Below are 22,020 nucleotides of genomic sequence, written 5' to 3' on the forward strand. Positions count from 1 at the left end.
TCATCAAGATATGAGTTTTGGACTTGAGAAGTTGATCAGTCAATTTATCTAACTATTTTGAATTATACTAAGACCTAACTTTTTATGTGTTGGTCTAATGGAGATGACCCCAAGAGAAACAATGTTCTTAAGAACCATATGAACAACTTTCATGTTCATCAAAAATTTATTTGAAGCTTGGAAGGTCATCATTCATTCCAAGACATTATAGGTCATTTTGACTGAAACCCTAATTTTAGATCAACTTCTCAAGAAAATAACTCATTCATTTTTCATGGTTTTGAGGTTAGACTTAATGCATTGGAAACCTTATTGTGTCTACTTTAAATGTTATGTTGAGCAAAATTACAAAATCTCAAAAGAAATACATGTGATAATGCAAAACATTATAGGTCACTTTGGGCCAAATGCATTGAAATGTGAAAAAGTCCAACTTCAAGTGCCCATAACTTCTTCAACTTGAAAAGATCTACAACTCTCATGTTGAAGATTTTGTCATTTGGAACTTGCATCCTTGAGATAGAAGGGCTTGAACATTGGCCAATTTTGGAAATTTCACATAGGCATGTTTTGCACCATTCACTTCAAGCTCAATTTTCATTAATTTCCAAGGCCCAAATGGAGTTTTGATCAACATGACATTTGTTCCTTATGCAACAAGCTCTCCAACCATTACCCATAAGGCTATGTTTTATGTTTGGAAGCATCATTTTCGAAGAGTGGAAAGATTAGGTGCATTTTTGGAAACCAATTGAAAATACATTGCATAAGCCTATGACCTCATTTATGCACGTCCATTTCATCTTAATTTGGTAATAGCTTGCAATTCCAATCAGAATTGGGCCCTCTATGCGCCTGTACAGGCCCATGCATGGAGGCCCTCTTCTCCCATGCACACAATTTTGATCATGCTTGCAGCTCCCTTCATCTATAAATACAAGGCCTTGGCTTCATAATTTCTCAACCTGAAGGCGCCCTATATGCTGTGCAACTGAAATCCCACCCTCACACCAAAGGAACTCTCTCTTTTCTCTCAAATTTTCAGATCTAGAATTCAGTTTCCTCGACTGTTTTCTTAGATCTAAAAGTTTCTAGACCTTTTCACCTTGATCCATAGAGCTTTCTGTTTGCAAAAGAACCCAAGGATCTTGACTCAATTCCTCGCAATTCAAAGGTTTTCCTCAACTGAATTTTGCTTCGAAACAACTTGTATATGGTTCCATTTGCCTTGGTTTTGTGTGATCTGAAGTCCTCTGCATAGAGGCAACAATATTGTGTTTTCAATTTTTGAAAATCATTGAGTTCACTTGAACACCATAAAACTTCCATCTTTGATTTCTCTCAATCTAGAGATCTAGAGTGGAATTGAGTGGCACAGGAGTGATGTACATCACTCCACCTTTCGTTTGGTACCTGGATCGCGCGTTTTGGTTCACATTTATTTCTCTGTAATTTTTGGCCTTCGCCGGAGCTAGCCAGAGAAGACGGTGGCGCTGACCACCGTCTGGTCTCCAGATTGAATCGTGACCGTGGATTTCCATTTCCAGATTTGATCTAGGCCCTTCAATGTTATGACCAAATTAATGGCTAGGTGTGGTTGCATTGACTGAAGCGTTTGGTAGGCACGCATGTGTGATCCGTGTGATCTGCCAGCTCATTTAATGAGCTTCATCCAACGCTTCTCCTTTTTTCTTATTTTTAATTCATATTTCTATTTTCTTTTATTTCTTTTAATTCCATTTTATTTCTAAAATCCATATCTCTTTCATTATTGGTCCAAAAATTATGGGACCAATTGCATTATTTCTCTTTTAATTTCTAGTTTCTAAAAATAATTTTTAATATTTTTTTTTGTCATTTGCTATTTTTTAGTAATTTTCTCTTTTCTGGTCATTTTTAATTCATTTTAAATAGTTTTTGATATTCAAAAAATACAAAAATATTTTTCCAACCTCTTTAAATGATGATAGATCTATGAAAAATATTTTCATCAATTTATTAATTGATTTGAGATTTATTTGAGATTTTAGTTCAATTAGGTTATTTTTTGCATTTTTAATTGATTTAAAATAGTTTCTGACTTTTAAAAATGCTGAAATTTATTGTCAAACTTTGTTTGACCTTGTTGAACTTGGGATAATTCACTTGGAGTTTTCAAAGTTGATTTGAAGTGAACTTGAAGTTTGACCTTTCTTTTATTATTTTAATTCAAGTTTATTTTAAATATTAAAAATGCAAAAAATATTTTATTTGTTTCTTGACTTCTAATCTTCATTTTGCTTCTATTTTCGATTGTTTGACCTTGATCTTCTCTATCTTTGGTCATAGCTTGTTGATTATCTCATTCCATTTCATTTAATGCACTTTAATTCTTCTTCTTTTTTTTTTTTTAATCAATGAGTTAAAGATTGGTGGTTAGCATTGATTATGGAAGTTTAATCTTCCTTGATTCAAATATAATTCATCTTGATCATAGATCAAGTGAATGGCTTTGCATTAAGGATATATTGCTTTCTAAATCATGCAAAGAACCTAAATCAATACAAGATCATTTCTCATCTTCTTTTTGGCATGGCAAGTTGTTGGAGTTTGATTCACTAATCAAGACCTCTAACTTGTGTTGTTGCCTACATTATTATTGACCGGGCTCAGATAGTTGTGACTTCTACATAAGTCCAATTATGATTGCTTAACATAGTGCTAAATTTGCCTTATGGCACACTAACTACTAACACTAACCATTAACCATTAACATTTATTTCTTACACTTTATATTTATGCAATTTACTATTCTTGTACATATTATTCATTTGCTTTTCCCCCTTTGCTCACTTGAGCACATGTTTATGTTAATGCAATTTGCCTTTTGCTCACTTGAGCATATAATTGTGTATATACTATTGTGTTTGTGTTTTGTTTTGCTTGTTGTGGACCAAATGCAAAGAAATTGACAAATGGACTTAGTTTCTAGGACTTTCCCTATGCAAATTGGAGTAAAAGGACCTTAATGTTGAAGATGGATTAGAAGGACCAAACCTCTAAACTCACTCTTGTCCATTCTTGATTTGCTTCATAAGACTCTTTGAAGTGTGTGTGCTTTTGTGCTAGGGAATCCTATGTGAGCTCAAATTGAAGAACCATTGCCATGTTCATCCAAAATGAAAGATACAAGAGACATTGGGGATCTTCTAAGGAGCTTGTTTGATAATGTTGATTGCTTGAGCTTACTATTATTTGCTTGCATATTCCAAAGGATGGGAGCTAGTTGGATCATCAATATGATCTCAAGAGAGGAACTCCATTTGTGGTCTTGTTTCTTATCCCTCATCTCTTGTATGATTAGGACTTTAGCCATTCTTCTTCTTCCCTCCACTCTAACCCAAGCCAAAACTTTTGTGCAAACATTTAACACTTGTTTTCAAACATTAGAAACCTAAGCCTTATGCTTTTGATTTTCAAACTTTCTTTTCATAATACTCATTTTGAATTAAATTTTTAAATCAACTTTGAACATTTTATGAATACAATTCATTCAAATACTTTTGTGGTTTCAATGTCCATTTTCTTAATCAAAATTTTTCATAACCTTTAGCTATTAGGTTTGAGTTAACCTTGAGGTAGATGTAATACTCACCTATATCCTTAGTGATGGACAATGAGTCTTCCATGCTTATTATAGGGTTAACCCCTCACTAGCATGTTGAAGATATCCTCACATGGTGGATTTGTGGTTTTAGGTTGAGTTTTCTCCCTTGGATAACAAAAGACCTTAAGGCTTCTGGACCAATCAATTAACCAACTCATTTTGAGATTTTTACCCCGAACTGCGAGGTTTTGATCCTAATCTTTTTTAAGATGGTACGTAGGCAATGGGTTTATCCATCCAAACACAAAATGTAAATAACTTGTATATTCTCTTCTCGTCTCTTCAATCATGTTTGCACAAACAAATTTTCACAAAATACGAACCTTACAACAAGTATGAAAAGGGCTCCCTAGGAGTACCTAGGATGTTTTGGGTGCTTAAAACCTTCCCATTGCATAACCAACCCCCTTACCCCGATCTCTGGCATTTTTACTAGTTTTTGATTCGATAAAACTTTTAGGTTTTTGTTCGCTTTCTAACCATTCCTTTGGATAAATAGAAGTGCGGTGACGACTCGACTTGTATGGTTTACCTTAGATTTAGTCAATATCTCTAATGGTAACGAATACCCCGCTATAGTAGGCAACAAGATTGAGTTGCTTAGAGCTAAAATCGAAGCAACTCAGATCATGATCCTTAAAACTCAACTCCTTGTATCTTTCTATATACTTGGAGTTAGGTGAAATTGAGGCCAAATTCGAGCTCCTGAGCATTTTTACTTTAAATTCATGTCCTCCTTTTTTATTTTGGTAATGGTTGAGGGTGGACCAGTCCGGTGAGATCCACCGGAGAAGAAGACCGGAGCTTTGGCTCCGGTGGTGTGTTGGCACGCTTCTGAACCACATGATCCTTCTAATTTGTTTTAATCTTGAGCGTCCAAAGTGATTACCACACGTGCGGAACATTTGACTAGGGAACACATGGATAGCGCGCTCTGATCCACTTCATTTGCCACCTCAATTAATGAAGGAGATCAAGTGGTCCACGTTTTTTTGTAATTTCTGAGTTTCTTTTTAATTGACTTATTTTCACTAATTCATATTAGTTTTAATATTGATCCAAAAAATATGGGAGTTTCACCAAAAATTCTCAAATATTTTTCTCTGTCATTTTCTAAATTAAAATTATTTTTGGATCAATATTAATATTTTTCATGATTTAATTGTTTTTGTGCATATATTTTAATTGTTTAAAAATACTTTTAAGTTTCCAAAAATTATGAAATTTTTTCTCCTAGGTCCTTTGACCTTGTTTGACCTATGATAAATCTCTTGGCAATTTATTTGGTGTTTTGAAGAGGTTTTAGGTTTTTGATCAACCATATTTTAATTTAATGCATTTTTTAATTGATTAAATTGTAAATAAATTATGTTGAGCCATTTTTGTTGACTTGTTCAGTTTTACTATTGTTGTTGGGCCTTGGTCAAGGTTGATTTGACTTTGTTGGATTAAAATCATTGGATTTAGGGGATTGATGTAATGTACATTTCATCTCCCAAAATGAATGAATGATTTTAATTTGATAAAAGTCCTCCCATGACCAATTTGAGTTTATTTCATTTCCCATCCCTCTTCATCTTCAATCCCTTTCTATCCCATCCATTCCATTAACCTATGATATCTCTATATCCTAAGGCTAATTGGTTCATAAACCAATATAAGTATGAATGAGATTAGGTCCACCATTTCTCCATTTTCTTTTAAGTGTGGTATGTTTTATGAGTATGGTTCATAATACCATATCTCTAACATGCATTAACACTAAAATTTATATTGCCCGACCTTAGATAGTTGTGACTTCTACATAAGTCCAATTACGATTGCTTAACATAACGCTAATTTTTTACCCAAAAGCGTAACATTCTAGTAAGTGAGATTGTAAGTCTCCCCCCTTTCATGGTATTGTATGGAAACTTGGCCTTTTTTCCTTCCTTTTGAAGATGTCTTGGTTCAAGGATCCATGCTTGTGAATAGAGGGTTGAGTGTTCTCCAAAGAATAACTTAAACAATTGAAAAGCAAAAGCAATACTAACTTCTAATCAACTAACATTAGACTAACTTTTAGTTTCAAGTCATTTACTTTATCCACTTTAAATTCAAGTCTTTATCATTTGCCATTACTCATACCATTTAACTTGTTTATTTTAATGCCATTTTCACTTTGCTCACTTGAGTCATATCTTGTGATTATACTTGTTTGTGTTTGTGGTCTTTTGACCTTAATGTACATAATAACAACAAAAACCCTAAAAAAGTGGATTTGTGTGGACTGTTGGATTTGATCTAAGACATTGGACTTAGAATTAGGCAACATTCCCTATGCAAAAAAGGACTTGGCCAATGCCAAATTTTTTGAAGCTAGTCAGTGTGAATTGAACTTTCATCTGAAGCAAGTATTGAGATCCCTTTTGAGTTCATCTGCAACATGGTCTTAATGAAATTGTTATTCTGAACCTGTGACTAATGACTTATTCTGAGCCATTCAAAGGATTATTTCATCTGATACATGGGGAAGATTATGAAGAAGATCATAAAGTTGCTAAGCTTGGATGTGGCTATCTTTATTTGATGCCTTGCTCTTCTTGCTATTTTTGAAAGGATATTGCTTGATTCTAAAACTCTAAGGGAAAATTGGATTTCTATATGACATTCTTATCTATTGGATTGCATCCCATTGATCATATCTTTTCAACTCTTAACTTTTAAATTTTTGCTTAGGCTTAGCCTCTTCATCTCCTCCCACTTCTTAAATTTCAAATCTCCCCCCCCCCCTTTTCAAAACCTTATTTGCTTGTGATTTCTAAACTTAGACTTTGTTGCAAATTAAAAACTTTGGCCTTATTTCATTGCATTTTTAAACTCTTTTTCTTAATCAAATATGTAACTGAAGCTAACTATACTTGACTTAAAATTTCAAAAAAAGACAAAAAGATCTAACACTCTCTCAAACCCTTTCAGGCCTTTTGCTGCCTCTCTCAAATTTAAAATTTTCTTAAAAGCAACTCACTCACTTTGAATTTGATACCACGAACTACAAGGTTTTGATCCCTCATTTTATGTTGGTATGTAGGCACAAGTCCGAAGGTCTTGTCAAACACACAAATATATTTAGTGAATTCTTTTCTCATCCCCACACTCTATTTATTGCAGACATCATTTTATACCAAAACACATGTACACACTAAAAAGGGCTCCCTAGGATTACCTAGGACACTTTGGGTGCTAACACATTCCCTCTGTGTAACCAACCCCCTTACCTGTAATCTCTGGCATTTTATTAGTTTTGATTTGAAAACTTCTTATCTTTGGGTTTTGTTCGTACTTTTCCCTTTTCCCCTGGAAACAATAAAAGTGAGGTGGCGACTCTGGTTTAATTAATGTTAAGTTTATCCATAGCTTAATGTTCATGAATTTACCTCTACAGGGTTCTATGGAGTTGTTGATGAATGGAACCTTTTCAGGTTATGAAGGTTGTGAGGGTGGTTAAGGGGTTCGGTTTGTGGTCTGAGGTGAGGTGAAGGAAAAGGTGAGGGAATTCGGTTGAAGAGTTGGTTCTGTTTGAGGGTTGTTATGAGGGAGATTTTGGTTATAAGGTATCGGTGTTTACCATTTCAGTTATGAAGTGAAGTTGGTTTTGGATTCTGTTTCAATTCAATTATGAAGTTAGTTGGAAAGATTGTAGAATTGGTTGTGAATTCCTATTATGTTTTACTTGCAGGTTTTCTATGTGAAGATTTTTTTGGGAGGGATGCTGAGGTCAATTTTAATGGTTTGGAGATCTTTCTGTTTTATGCATGGTGTTTTGTTGGAGAAAGAAATGGAGGTTTAGAAGTTGAATTTCATTCTTTTAGTCATTAAATAAGTTGGAGGGTAAAGTTCGGTTAAGGGTATTACTTGGTTATTCTATTCAGTTTATGTTAGACTTGTTGCAGTCCTTTTTGCAGGTTCTTGGTTGCTAATACAAATTCCTTGTGTCAATAGAAAAAAGATGAAAGGACCATACTACTTAGCTTCATCCACTAGAGTACAAGATTGAGATGTTAACTCCTGGTCATCTTTCCTGATTCTCCTCAAACTTGGAAACATAATCCTCAAGAAATGACAAACCATGAGTTTGCGCCAGCTGGACCATTGGCTTCTTGTAATTTTGTTGTAATTTTTATGCATTGAATGTGTAATATAGGTAATTGAATTAGTAATGTAGGTAATTTAATTATTAATGTATGGCATCAATGTACTGTTTAAATTGGAATTGAATACATGGGATTTGGGAAATTGGCTTATGTAGCTTTGTTTATAGTTTTGTAACTTTGGAATTGGAAATTGTATGTTGGTTTATGGTTGAATTTGAAATGATGTATGTATGTATTGTGAAATAAAATGGTTGGAAAAGATGGTTGACTTTGGTCAAATGGTTGACCAAAAAGTCAACAGTTGACCAAAAGTCAACTTAGTTAAAAATGTGTATTTTTGGATGAAATGATATGTAATTACTTGTAGTGTATGAAATGGACTTGAATGAATAATGACTCGATAGAATGAATGAAAATGGACTTTACTGAATAACACAGTGCCCTCAGACCAGATGAAATGTGCCTACTTCCAAGACTTGAAATCCATTCAAGCAAAACCAACCAAATGATACTTAACCAAGTAACATATTGTAACACCTCGAATTAATACCGCTTGATCAAAGCATGGGGAACATGAACAAGTAAACCTCTAATGAATTGTTGGACCAACCAATGAGCCTCCATGAATGACCAGATGAACTAGATAAGCCTTAATCTCGAACGCATACATGGGGGTATGATAATTCCATAGTAAAAAAATAGGGTTTCGAGAATTCAATTGATTCTGATGATGCCCAAAATCCAACAACCCTGAATCAAAGTCATGACCACAACTATGGTCCAAGAATCAGGGCTTCAAGCTATACTCCATGATAAAGACAACCAGGATGAAATGCTCACCTCCTACTCAATACCATGTGTAATAAAAACCCTTGCATCCATGATTTTATGCTTTTTCAAATGCAAGTGGAATGTGTTATGATACTATGGATATGCATATGAGATGAGTGTTTATCAGGAGATGCAAATGCATAGAGTTAGTGACCTAGATGAACTTTGTGAAAGGTATGGTGAATTTTGGGGTATGATAGTGATTAACTAGATGATATGATCCATGATATTGAATAAGATTATTGTAGTAGAGGCCGTGTGTAAGATACTTTACATGGTAATAAGAAACAACCATTTTCCAGGGTTGCAAATTTTTATACGATTGTAAGTTCTATTAAGACTATTTAATCTTAAGGCAAAAAGTGGATGGATGAATAAAAGTTTCATTAAATTTCTTGATTTGGTAAAATACATACTTCCAGAAGGTAACACGTCGAACCTTAATAATGAGGCCAAGAAGATATTGTGTACAATGATTTCAAACTATGTCAAAATGCATGCATGCCATAATGATTTCATATTATACATGAAAGAATTTGGAAATCTGAATGAGCGCCTGAGGTGTGGGGAGTCACGCTACAAGCTTAAGAAGATGGTGATGATGATGATGTTGTATGAGCATAAAGGGTCCTTCTGCCATGGTGATATGGTACCTACCAATAAGTCCAGGTTCAAGAGACTGTTTTATGTTATTGCATGTAGATGAAAGAAAATATGATGGAAAAAATCTCCATATTGCTGATTCTTTGCAATGGAAAAAATTGATTTGTTGCTTCCAAATTTTTGCCACGATTCAAGAAACCATTGACTTGGACTTTACACTTTTGGAATGAACCTATTCGGTAATTTGAGTATTATCCATACTTCATGGCATGTTCTTCTTATGATCTACAACATATCTTTGTGGTTGTTCATGAAGCGCAAATATATGATGTTATTTATGATGATTTAGGGTCCAAAACAACCATGAAATGATATATATGTTTGTCTAAGGCCATTTATTGACGATATACATGTTTTTTTGAGAGGAAGCATTGATGTCGATGTTGCATATTCGAGTGAAAATTTTAATATTTGCGTCATGTTGTTTTGCATAATCAATTATTTTCCTGCATATTGTAATTTATCTGATACAACATCAAGGGACATAAAGAGTGTCATATATGTGAAGCTAATACATGCTTCTGCCAATTAAAGAATGGAAAAAGACTGTTTCCATTGGGCAATTTTTTTCTAAGACCCAATCATTGATATCATAGATTGTAGAAGGCCTTTTAATGGCGAGTAAAAGTTTGATATCACTCACAAGCCCTTACCAGGAAGGAAGTTTATAAATGACAACATCATATTAATGGTGTCTTTAGAAATAAACAAAAAAAGGGCCATAGAGAAAAATATATGGAAAAAGAGGTCGGTGGTCTTTGATGATTCATATTAATCTAGCCTCGACGTAAGACATTGTCTAGATGTGATGCACGTGGAGACAAATGTGTGTGATAGATTGATTGAAACACTTTTCAACATTAGAGGCAAGACAAAATATGCTAAGAATGCTCGTCTAGATCTAACAGAGATGGGTATAATACAAGAGTTTCCCCTAAAAGAAATAGGTAAAATAACATATTTCCCCCATATGTCACAGTCTATTTAGAAAAGAAAAAAAAATTATGACTGTTTGGAGGGTATCAAAGTTCCCCAAGGGTACTCTTTAAATGTCAAGAAACTTGTGTCAATAAAAGATCTCAAATTAGTTGGGTTAAAATCTCATGATTATCGTGTATTGATGCAACAACTTCTACCACTGGCTATTCATGACATTTTGCCAAAAAAAGTAAAGGAAACTATAACGAGATTATGCATATTCTTATAAGTTATTTGTAATAAAATCATAGATCTAGAAAATTTAGATGAGTTGGAACATGAGATTGCAATCATCTTGTGCCAATTGAAGATTTATTTCCCTCCATCATTTTTTGAAATTATGTTTGACTAATTGGTCATCTAGTTGTGAAGATTATATTTTGTGGCCCATTTTATTTAAGGTGGATGTTTCCGGTAGAGCGATAAATGAAGATCTTTAAAGGATAGAAGAAGAAGAATCATCGTCTAAAACCTTTGATCGTTGAAAGGTACATCACAAAGGAAGCTATTGAGTTTTTCTTAAACTATTTGTCAGAAAAAAACTCTATAAGAATTCCCAGGTACTGTCATAATGGAAGATATGAAGGTAATGGTTCAGAACTAAATCATAGGAACCAGGTTCAAAACCAGAAGCAAGTTCAAGTTAGAACTCAAGTTGATCTAGAAAGAAAGCGCCCAAACGGTAACTTGATACCTGTTACATACAACCATTTGCTCTCTTATTTGATTCGCAGTGGGATGGTAGTACCCAGATTTTTGCCACCAAAGCCTAAGCCATACAAGCCAAAATACGACGTGAATGCTAGGTGTGTGTTTCACGATGGGTCAGAAGGACATAACACTGAGAAATGTAGAGACTTTCAAAAGATGGTGCAAGAGCTGATTAATGACAAGATTTTGACTTTCAAGGAGAATGACCCAAGCATATACATCTTGATTGCAAGGTCAGATAATGACGATGTCAAGGGATCCCCCAAAGACCCTTGAAGACTCTACCTACTAGATGGGTCTCAAAACTCTGAAGGCTAGGATTGAGAACATTGGGGCAGTCATTAGTTCAGCTCATAATGATCATATAAGCACCATAAGAAAACTCAAGGAAGAATTAAGGTATTCAAGCAGAAAAGAGACTCTACAGTCTAGTAAGGGGCAACCACCCGTAGTGCCAATTAATTATCATTAGTCTTAATCTTCCAAGCCTCTACAACAACAACATCTGTCTGTTCCTCCTCCAGTTCTGAATCATAATTACAATCGCCATCAGACAGGTTCCATAAGGCCACCTCAGTTTGGTCCAGTTTCGATGGCATACATTGAATTTCCTCCTTATTTGATTCAAAGATATTTTGTGTTCCCCATGAAGCTTAACCCATTGGTGACATACCCATCTAACTTCAAACACAAGGCTATATATGTGTAACATGATTATCATCAGGGCATACCACTGAGAACTGCAAGGCCTTCAAGCACATGGTACAAGAGCTGATTGATCAAAAGATATTATCATTTGCATATTCTATGAATAAGGTGACAAACCCACAACATGGAGCTATAACATCACCATTCATGCAAGTGGAATCACATAAGAAGCAGGGAATGGATTTGATGAGTTTGCACATAATGAAGATCTGAGAAAGAGGACTCAAAAGATCGTCACATCGATTCTGAAGAGCATGATGACCCCAACCTTTGGGCCGGGAAAGGTCGGTAGTTAATGAAGCAATCAAGGAAGCTCATCCTCAACGCTAGAAAACAATTTGTTATTTCATTCTATTTTATAATTTCCTTTACACGTTTGAGTGTGTATTTTCTTTTAAGTATTGTTACTTTCTTTCAATAGTAATATTAATGATGTGATCATGCATATTCTGAATCAATCATGTCGTATTCACTCATTTTTCCATTTATATCAAAAAATAAAAAATATTTCTCCCCTTCACATTTCTTTATAAAAACAGTGGTATTATGCAAAGATTTGAAGGAGGATGATGAAAACGAAATACCTAAAATTACTGAAAAGTATGATTTCAAGTATAACTTTACTAATGATCTAAGGCATTGTTTCAACTCCCAAACACCAGAGATATAATAAAGATAATCCCTCGTCAACCCCTTTGAGCCTAGAAGTTGGTGTTTCTTTCTAAAAACGAAAAAAAACCTTTATTCTGAACCCAAGGCAGAGTAGTTTCAATTAATTCGGCTATGCATTCAAAGTTCAAGATAATCATTTAGAACATCCAAGAGGGAAAAGAGAAAAAAAAGAGAAAAAAATGATGAAAATGGGTGACCATCATATCATAGAATCAAAGGGTCACCATAATTCCTTACATAATCAAATTTTGTGATTACTAAACAAGATAGGTAACTGCCACCTCAAATGAATGACTATCATTGGTTCTTAAGCCAGTAGGTTCACACCTTCAACTTTCTCTTGGAAGTTGAATGCTTTGTTGATTTAACTAAATGTAGGATTGGAAATTATCAAGGAGATTGGTTTGGGTTAAAACCAAAACATTGAGCCTATATCTTTTTGTTTAAAAACAGTGAACCAGGCCATGTTAAAACCCTCAAAAGACCTAATTGAAGCATGATTTCGTTTTTGAAAGCATACTCGACATGGTTGTGTTAACTTGACTCCTAGATTTTTGCTAATCATCTGTATTGGTATCATATCCCATTGTCTTTTTCACTTTGAATAAACCAGTGAATCTTTCATTGTATATCACTTTCATTTCCATAATGATTGATTTCAAAATTTGCATGAGCATTGCATTGAAATTACCATTTTTGGAACGAACAATTTTATTTGCAAAATCTACACTCAGCATCAAGGAAAACTTTCCAGAGAACAGTCAGCTTGGTGCAAGTCGTTTCAAAATTCAGTGAAACTGGGGCAATCATTTCGAGACACAACAGGTCTCTCTAAAGCTCATACTAGGGCAAACCACTTCCATGGTACAATTGGGCTAGCTACTCCAAAAGTTGATCAATCATGGGCATACTGTTGCAAGATACAGAATGTTGGGGCAGTCCATATTAAAGTCATATTTTGGAAAGGCTACTTCCAAATTTTCTTTCAAGGAAAATCTCTCTAGAGACCCAACAGATTGGGGCAAAGTAAGTTACGGACAGATAAGTCCTCTCCATACCTTCAAGCTGCTCAAGAAAGACATTGTTGTACATCAGCAACCTTTGAGTTCAAAACGAGTTTGTGGGAATTATGATGTCACAACATCTCCTTGACAAGAAACTTGTTGTAAGAACCTTTCTTGGTCTTAACCATTCAAACATCCATACCATCCTTATGCATTGGCATCAATCATGTTTGCATGCACAAGCCTTACTCTCGCATCAGATCATGTATTTCATGTTGTGCATCATGGCGTCACCCATACATCAAAATAATCCAACCTTGTTTGGTATCTCAAAAGTCGAGTTCTCATCTGGAAATCAATTTTCAAACCCAGTTCCCGCCTGGTAGCCAGTTCTCGTCTGATAGTTAATTAATTTAAAATAAAGTTCCCGTCTGGTAGTCAAAATCAAATCCGTTTCTCGTATGGAAGTTGAGTCCCCAAATCTAGTTCTCGTCTGGTAGTCTATCCTTTTAACTAGTTCCTGGCTGGTACCTTTATTAAAGTCAATTCTCGTTTGACAGTTCTAGTTTTCACCAGTTCCCATCTGGTATTCAATTTTCAAAGTCAGTTCTCTTATGGTCGTTCAACTTCAAAGTCCAAATTTCATTTGGCAAACATATCCATTAAATAACTTGTGCATGCATTAATCGATCATCACATAAACCATCATCATGCATTAATCATGTCGCTTCACTCAAGCATATCATGTAATGCATGAGCACATTGCACATCATGCATAAAACATGTCATGCATAAAACAAATCATGCGTAAACCTCAGCCGAATTCAGCAACCTCTCAAGGAAGTTCAGTGTAATCTTCAGCAAAATCAATATTCAAGAGGTGTTCTAAAGAGTAGAACGGTTCTTTTATTTCAGCAAGTACTTTCCGGAGTCGATCATTGTTAATGTTGTTTCTCAAGACGAGTTTTCTTCCCCAGAAAGATTATTGATATTCTCCCATTGGAACTCTGGTGTCAAAGAAATTTATGCTTGGTTTCCTCAGTAGATATTTCCCCATGGAGTTTCCCCTATAATTTTCTCCAAAAAAATTTATGAACTCCCCAAGTGATTTTCATACTAGTAGGATTCCTTAAGAAATGTATCCCCATCAACTTTATTTTCAGCAAGTCTCTTGGAAATAGTCGTCTAAGATGGACATCTCTTCACAAATTAGCAATCTCTCTAGTGAGTCTAATGGACAAGAGTCCATGAACCAACAAGCTCTACTGAATGTTCCTTAGTGTATCTCCAGCGAGTCTCTGGTGCGTTTATTTTCTAGAGAGTCTCTTGTATTCCCCAATAGTTTACTTCAGTCAATCCCCGACAGAGTTAGTGTTCCTTACTGATCTACTCTCCAAAGAAGCCTTGGATTGGACCTGTCAGTCCAATAGTTGAGAGTAATGCTAATCCTTTTGATAGAATTTACCTTTCATCCCCAACAAGTCTATCGGGATCTTCTTATCCCCAAAGGAGTCTTCTGTCAACCAAGAGCATCTGATATGTAGTTATTCCCCAATGAAAGCCTTTTGTAGATTTCCTAGCAATTTGCGTCAACCAAGAGCAATTGAATGCAGTGGTTTCAGTCAAGAGAAGTTGAACACCATTTTATTTCCCAATTTTTCTCCAACCAAGAGCAGTTGAAAGAAGTGGTTTTAGATAACAGAAGTTGAATACTATTTTATTTTACAGTTTTGCTTCAACCAAGAGCAATTGAACGCAATAGTTTCAGTCAAAAGAAGATGAATAGTATTTTATTTTATACAATTTGCATCAACCAAGAACAGTTGAATGCAGTAGTTTCTGCCAAGAGTAGCTAGATACTATTTTATTTTACAAGTTTTGCATCAACCAAGAGCAGCTGGACACTATTTTATTTATGCAATTTGCTTCAACCAAGAGCAGTTGAATGCAGTAGTTTCAGTTAAGAGCAACTGAACACTATTTTTTTTATGCAGTTTGCTTAAACCAAGAGCAGTTGAATGGAATAGTTTCAGTCAAGAACAACTAAACACTATTTTATTTTATGTAATTTGCATAAACGAAGAGCAGTTGAATGCCTTAGTTGTAGCCAAGAGCAGCTGGATACTATTTTATTTTATACAGTTTGTTTCAACCAAGAGCAGTTGAATGCAATAATTTCAGTCAAGAGCAGCTGGACACTATATTTTCACATTTTTTACTTCAACTAAGATTAGTTGAATGCAATAGTTTCAGCCAAGAGAAGTTGGACACTATTTCATTTTTACAGTTTTTCTATAACCAATAGCAGTTGAACGCATTTATTTTCATATATTAGTTTCAGCCAAGAGTAGCTGGATAGTATTCTATTTTGCACATATTTGTCTTCAACCAAGAGCAGTTGGATACGATCTATTTCAGACAAGGGTTATTGAATTTGACATCTTTATCCAAGAGAAGTTGAATATGATAATTTGTTCCCCCCAAGAGAGTCTTCCTTCAATGAAAAACGTTTGAGGAACAATCAAACAATTACGTTGTAGCAGATCCATCCCCAGAGATCTACCATCATTCAAGAGCAGCTAAACATGATTCTCTAAACCCCAGTTATTTACATATTTCATTTCCATTCATGATTAAGGAATCAAGAGTATTTCTTAATTCATCTGCATTCTCATGATTAAGAAATCAAGAGTATTTCTTAACTCATACACACTTCATTTACATTCATGATTAGGAAATCAAGAGTATTTCTTAATTTATCCGCATTAATATTTAAGAAGTCAAGAGCACTTCTTAACCTACATTCATGATCAAGGAATCAAAAGTATTTTTGAATTCAGTTGCATCGCATCTAAGGAATCAAGAGCGTTTCTTAGTTCATTTACATCCAAGATTAAGATATGTAGAGTATTTCTTAACTCATACTCGTTTGCATTCTCATGATTAAAAATCAAAAGTATTTATTAACTCATACTCATTTGCATTCTCATGATTAAGAAATTAAGAGCATTTCTTAACTCATACATATTTAATTTACATTCATGATTAAGAAATCAAGAGTATTTCTTAACTCACGCATATATCATTTACATTCATGATTAATAAATCGAGAGTATTTCTTAATTCGTCTTCATTTCATTCAATCATATAAGAGATCAAGAGTATTTATTAATTCTTTCATCTCTAGGGAGTCAATAGTACTTCTTAGCATCCATATCATTTGTCATTCATATGATTGACAAATCGAGAGTATTTCTTAATTCATTTGCATTCGTTTTTAAGGAGTCAAAAGTACTTCTTAACCTTTATTGCATCCATCTCACCCGATGATTAGGAGATCAAGAGAATTTCCTAGATCTTCATTAACTCATTTGCATTACCATCTGCTGATTAAGAAATCCATAACATTTCTTAACCCATGTGCATTCATTCATAATCATAAACATATCTTTCTTTTGCACAATTTGGGTTTGTTTGAAATTTAAACTATCTATCACCATGATGATTTGAAGATAAGAGTTATTCATATCCTTCAGTTAAAGATGTTTAAATAGGGGCAACTGTCATACCCTGATTTTTTTTGCCTGCATCGGCATAGCATAATTGATCCATTTTGTCATGTATTTCATTAATTAAAAGAATTTATTAGGGTTTAGATGAAAAGCCAAGAGTTCTGGCATTTTATCTGATCTTGATTACATCCATTCTGTCATTTATTGATTAAGAAGTTTAAGAACTTGATTTCTCAATCTCAACGCATCGTTCATTCAATTGCATCGTGTTTTCAAAGGTTAAGAGGGTGACAATCCAGAGTATTGGCGTCATCTGAATCTTTGTAGGGTTCTAATTGTGGTTGAGAATCAGAAATAAATGGTCCAAGGGTGACTCATTTTCATCTGATTGTCTATTCAGATTATTCAGTCAACAATTCAGTTCATTTACAAGACATATACACTTTATACTTGTCACAACATGTATTTTGCTTCACATAACACTTAAAATGTCGCTAAAAATAATTTTTCGAATCTACAAACATACCGGTTGAATTGGTTCTCAACTGTACGTCAAATTAATAGGCAAAAAATCTAAAGATCAAGCTTGCAGACGTCAGTTTTCTTAATCTACAATTCACGTAGTTTAACCTGGCGTGCTCGTTTTAATTTTTTGCCTACTTTTTTTATCGCATTCTGGTCATCCCGAGTCTTTTTAATCTGTATTATTTTTTAAAATTTGATCAAAATCTGTATGTTTCTAAGAAGTTTATTTTGTGCTAATTATTGTGTTGCATTCAGTTTAATTATTTAGACGTTTTGCGGCCGTTTTTTTCTTCATTTTTTATCCAATTATTTTTGTTTCTTAGCCAAAATAATCGCTAGAATTCATTTTCTACGTTTTTGCTTCAATTTGACTATCTGATATATGCCACCACCAATTAAAAAATGGAAAAAGACTGTTTATCTTAGGCATCGAAATTTTTTAAGACCTAATCATCCATACATAGATTTTGCAAGGCTTTTAATGGAGAGCAGGAGTTTGATTTTGCTCCAAAGCCCTAAACTGGGAAGGAAGTTTATAAAATACAATAACATATTAAGGTTTCCATTGGAAAGAAATTAAAAGGTACGCAAAAAGGGCCCGTGGAGAAAAATAGTTGGAAAAAGAGGTCATTGTTCTTTGATCTTCCATATTGGTCTAATCTTGATATAACATATTATCTTGATATGATGTATATAGAGAAAAATGTATGTGATAGTTTGATTGGAACACTTATCAACATTAAAGAGAAGACAAATAATACTAAGGGAGCTCGTGAAGGTATGGTGGTGATGGATATACGACAAGAGTTAGCCCCAAAAGAAATAGCAAGTAGAATATATTTTCCCCCAGCTCGTCACATACTGTCTAAAAAAGAAAAAAAAGGGTTTTTGTGATTGTTTGCAGGATATCAAAGTTCTGCAAGGGTACTCATCAAATCTGAAAAAACTTGTGTCAGAGAACGATCGTGAATTAGTTGACTTAAAATCTCATGATTGAAATGTCTTTATGCAACAAGTTATACCGGTGGCTATTCATTATATATTTACCAAGGAATGTAAGGGTAACTATAACTAGATTGTGTTTATTCTTCAATGCTATATGTACTAAAGTCATTGATCCTGAAAATTTAGATGAGTTGGAACATAAGGCTGCAGTTATCTTGTGTCAATTAGAGATGTTTTTCCCTCCATAATTCTTTGACATTATGATTCACTTAGTTGTTCATCTAGTAAGGGAGATTATTAATTTGTGATCCAATTTATTTACGGTGGATGTATCCTGTAGAGCGATACATGAAGATCTTCAAAGTGTATACAAATAATCATTACCATCCGGAAGGTTCGATCGTTGAACGATACATCACAGAAAAAGCTATTGAGAATAACAAAGTTTTCATAACTTGGTTTAAAAAAATTGTTTCTAAAGAGAGTAATTTTGCATCGGAGACTATTACATGGTTGTCATGTATGCCTAAGTTTAATGTGATTACTTGGAGTGCATACGACATTACTAGATATTCATTCTATACAAAATCAAAGGATGACCGTAGTATCATGCAAAACAGCGGGGTTATGGTTGAAGCTAAATCCATGTACTTCTTTAGTTCCAAAGATAACAATTTTGTAGTAGCATCTAGAGCGTACTTTGGGTTCATTAAGGAGATTATGGAGATTGATTATGTTTAATTTAAAGTGAATTTATTTAAGTGAAAGTGGATTGACAGTAACACTAGTGTAGAAACCGATGGATTATGATTCACACAGGTTGATCTTCGAAAGACAACTTATAAGAACAAAACATTCATCATGGCAACCCAAGCAAAACAACTTTTTTATGTCACTAATCCTTCTAACATTAGATGGTCAATTGTACTTCAAGGAAAATATATTCATGATGAAAATCAATATTTTAACTACAAGAACCCTTGTTTCACAATACATGACGTCAATCATATGTGGAAAATGATTCAGATTATGTGCATGTTATTCGCCGTGATCGTGAAGAGGGAGTATGGGAAAACTAATAAGTAAATGTTTTATATCACTTAGTAATTTATAATTATTAATTTTACTCTTTTTTGTTCCTTTTACTAAATATTTAATGTTTTTGTTGATTATCCTAATTGGTTTAAATTATTGTTCAAATTATAGATGTTTAATGACCGGTGACAAATCTTAGCATAGAACTTTTTGACAGCCTACCAGACTTTCCATTTGATAATTACTTTTGTTGGTTAATCATTTGATTTAGGTTTGTTGTATAATTATAAAGTTTGTCCAATTTTGGCATTGATTTGGTGTAAACTAATATTCTTCTGTGATATGGTTCTGTAATATAGGTACAATGTTTTTGTTCAGAAATTTGTAAAATATGGTTATGTATTTTGTGATATGTGTCGTACCCCAAAGTTTGACCATTTTCTTTTCCTTTTTCGGCTAACTCAGATTTTAGATCATTGATATGTCTAGACTCTCATACAAGTTCTTTGTTAAAACCCAATGACCTAAAAAAGTCAAAGGAGGATTATTTTGACTCTTTAGGATTTTTGATTTCATCATACTTTAGTTGCTATTTTTGAGTTTTTCAGGGTATAATTTTTTTTTTTAATATATTGATTCAATTAATTAACTAATTAGGATAACATATAATTCTTACTTTAGAAAAGAAATTAGGGCTAACTAGAAAAATATTTAGAGGTTTATAATTATTAGTTAGAATATGATTAATCAGTAAAGTTAAATAATTCCTTAAAAATTTCAATTATTGATTTTTTATTTAAGTATTTGAAAGTGTCATTCTATTTTGAATAAGTGTAATTGTCTAATGGAGGATAGTATATGGGTAAGGAGTTATGAGTGCAAGAGGTCATGCGTTTGATTCTCAAGTTACTCATTTTACAGTTTTTTTCTCTTTTTATGTTTTACTTTCACTAAACATTATTTTATAATTAGAACTTTCACTTTTTACTTTTTATTTACTATTTTAGAATTTTTTATTATTATTATTTTTAAAATAATATGATATTTATTTTTCATGTTTTTAATGGAAAAATTAAAATTAAAATATTTTCTTATCATTATGAGTATTAATAGTCTATTTTATCATTTATAATAAGTTATTTAATTTTTACTCAAATTCACCAAACCATGAATCCATCTAGATTTATTAACTTGGGCTTTAAGAAAGAGAAAAAAATTTCTCCCCGTTGGTCGGTTCCCCTTGCTCCCTCAGTTTTTCTTAAATAAACTAATAATTATATTTTTGAAAATAATTAATTGGGATAATATAAGATAAAATTATGGGATAAAATCCTAGCGTTTTAAGGGATAATATAAGATAAAACTACGAGATAATTTAGGGATAACTTTGAGATAATTTTTGGGACAATAAATAGGGATACATTTTTAGGGTTTTAGGGATAAATAATTAGGGATAAGGGATATAATACTTTGGTCTATATAATTGCTCTTTTAATTTATTTTCTAAAATAAATTAATAATTATGTTTTTGAAAATAATTAAATGGGATAAAATTCTATAACAAGGGATAAATCAATGGACAAAAGGAAGGGATAAATCAAGGGACAAACATCTAGGATAAATGATATGGTCTTTGAGATTATATAATTAAACTTTTAATATGTATGTTAAAATAACTATATATATAATATCACTATGGGTTTACTTTTTTAAATCAAAATAGTTAGATTTTTTTTCAATCAATCAAAAGGGATATGTCATATAAATATTAAATATTTATTTTCATAGATAAATTAAGTATTATATTTTATTTATTTATCTTTTAATCAATAATAGGGATAATCATGGGATAATTCTCTAAAGAAATTTTAGGGTTTAAGGGATAAAAAAATAGGGATAAGTGATATAATATTTGAGTTTATATAATTAACCTTTTAATATTTTCATTAAATAAATATATAATATCATTTTTCTTAAATATATTAATAATTATATATTTTCAAATAATCAATTGGGATAAAATCAATCTAAACTCACCCCAAAATATAAGTTCTCCGCCCTAGTGCATTGAGGCATTTTTCAAATCAATCAGTTCTCCGCCCCGATGTGTGAGAACTTTCAAGGGATAAAAGCAATCAACCAACCAACATTTTTTAAGACGAACTACGGTACTCTGGACCTTCAATAAATTTGAGGGTACATAGGAATAGAGTTGTAAGACTCTAGCGACTACACTAATCAAAAAACATTTTTTTCTCAATTAATCAATTTTCTTTTAAATAATAAAATAATTTTCAATAAATAGATAAATAATTAATCAATAATAATTAATAAAGAAAACATCTCAATGACACCCTAACCCTAAAATTAGAGGAGGATCCGATTGAATACAATGGAGATAAGAGGTGCCTAACACATTCCCCTTACTTAACCGACTCCCAAACCCAATATCTCACCTTTAGTTATTAGGTTTTCTCATTATTTTCCTGTTCATTAGGAATGAATAAAAGATGATGACGACTCTTTCATTTTTCCAGCCGCGATAGTTGGCGACTCTGCTAGGGAGTTTTTATACTTTCCCTAAAGAGAGTCTATCTTAACCTTTAGTTTTAGGGTTGTCTGTTCTTTATTTGCTTGTTTACTTTCTATTTATTTAT

The sequence above is a fragment of the Lathyrus oleraceus genome, chromosome 6 (assembly GCF_024323335.1).
Source record: "Lathyrus oleraceus cultivar Zhongwan6 chromosome 6, CAAS_Psat_ZW6_1.0, whole genome shotgun sequence".
NCBI lineage: Eukaryota > Viridiplantae > Streptophyta > Magnoliopsida > Fabales > Fabaceae > Lathyrus > Lathyrus oleraceus.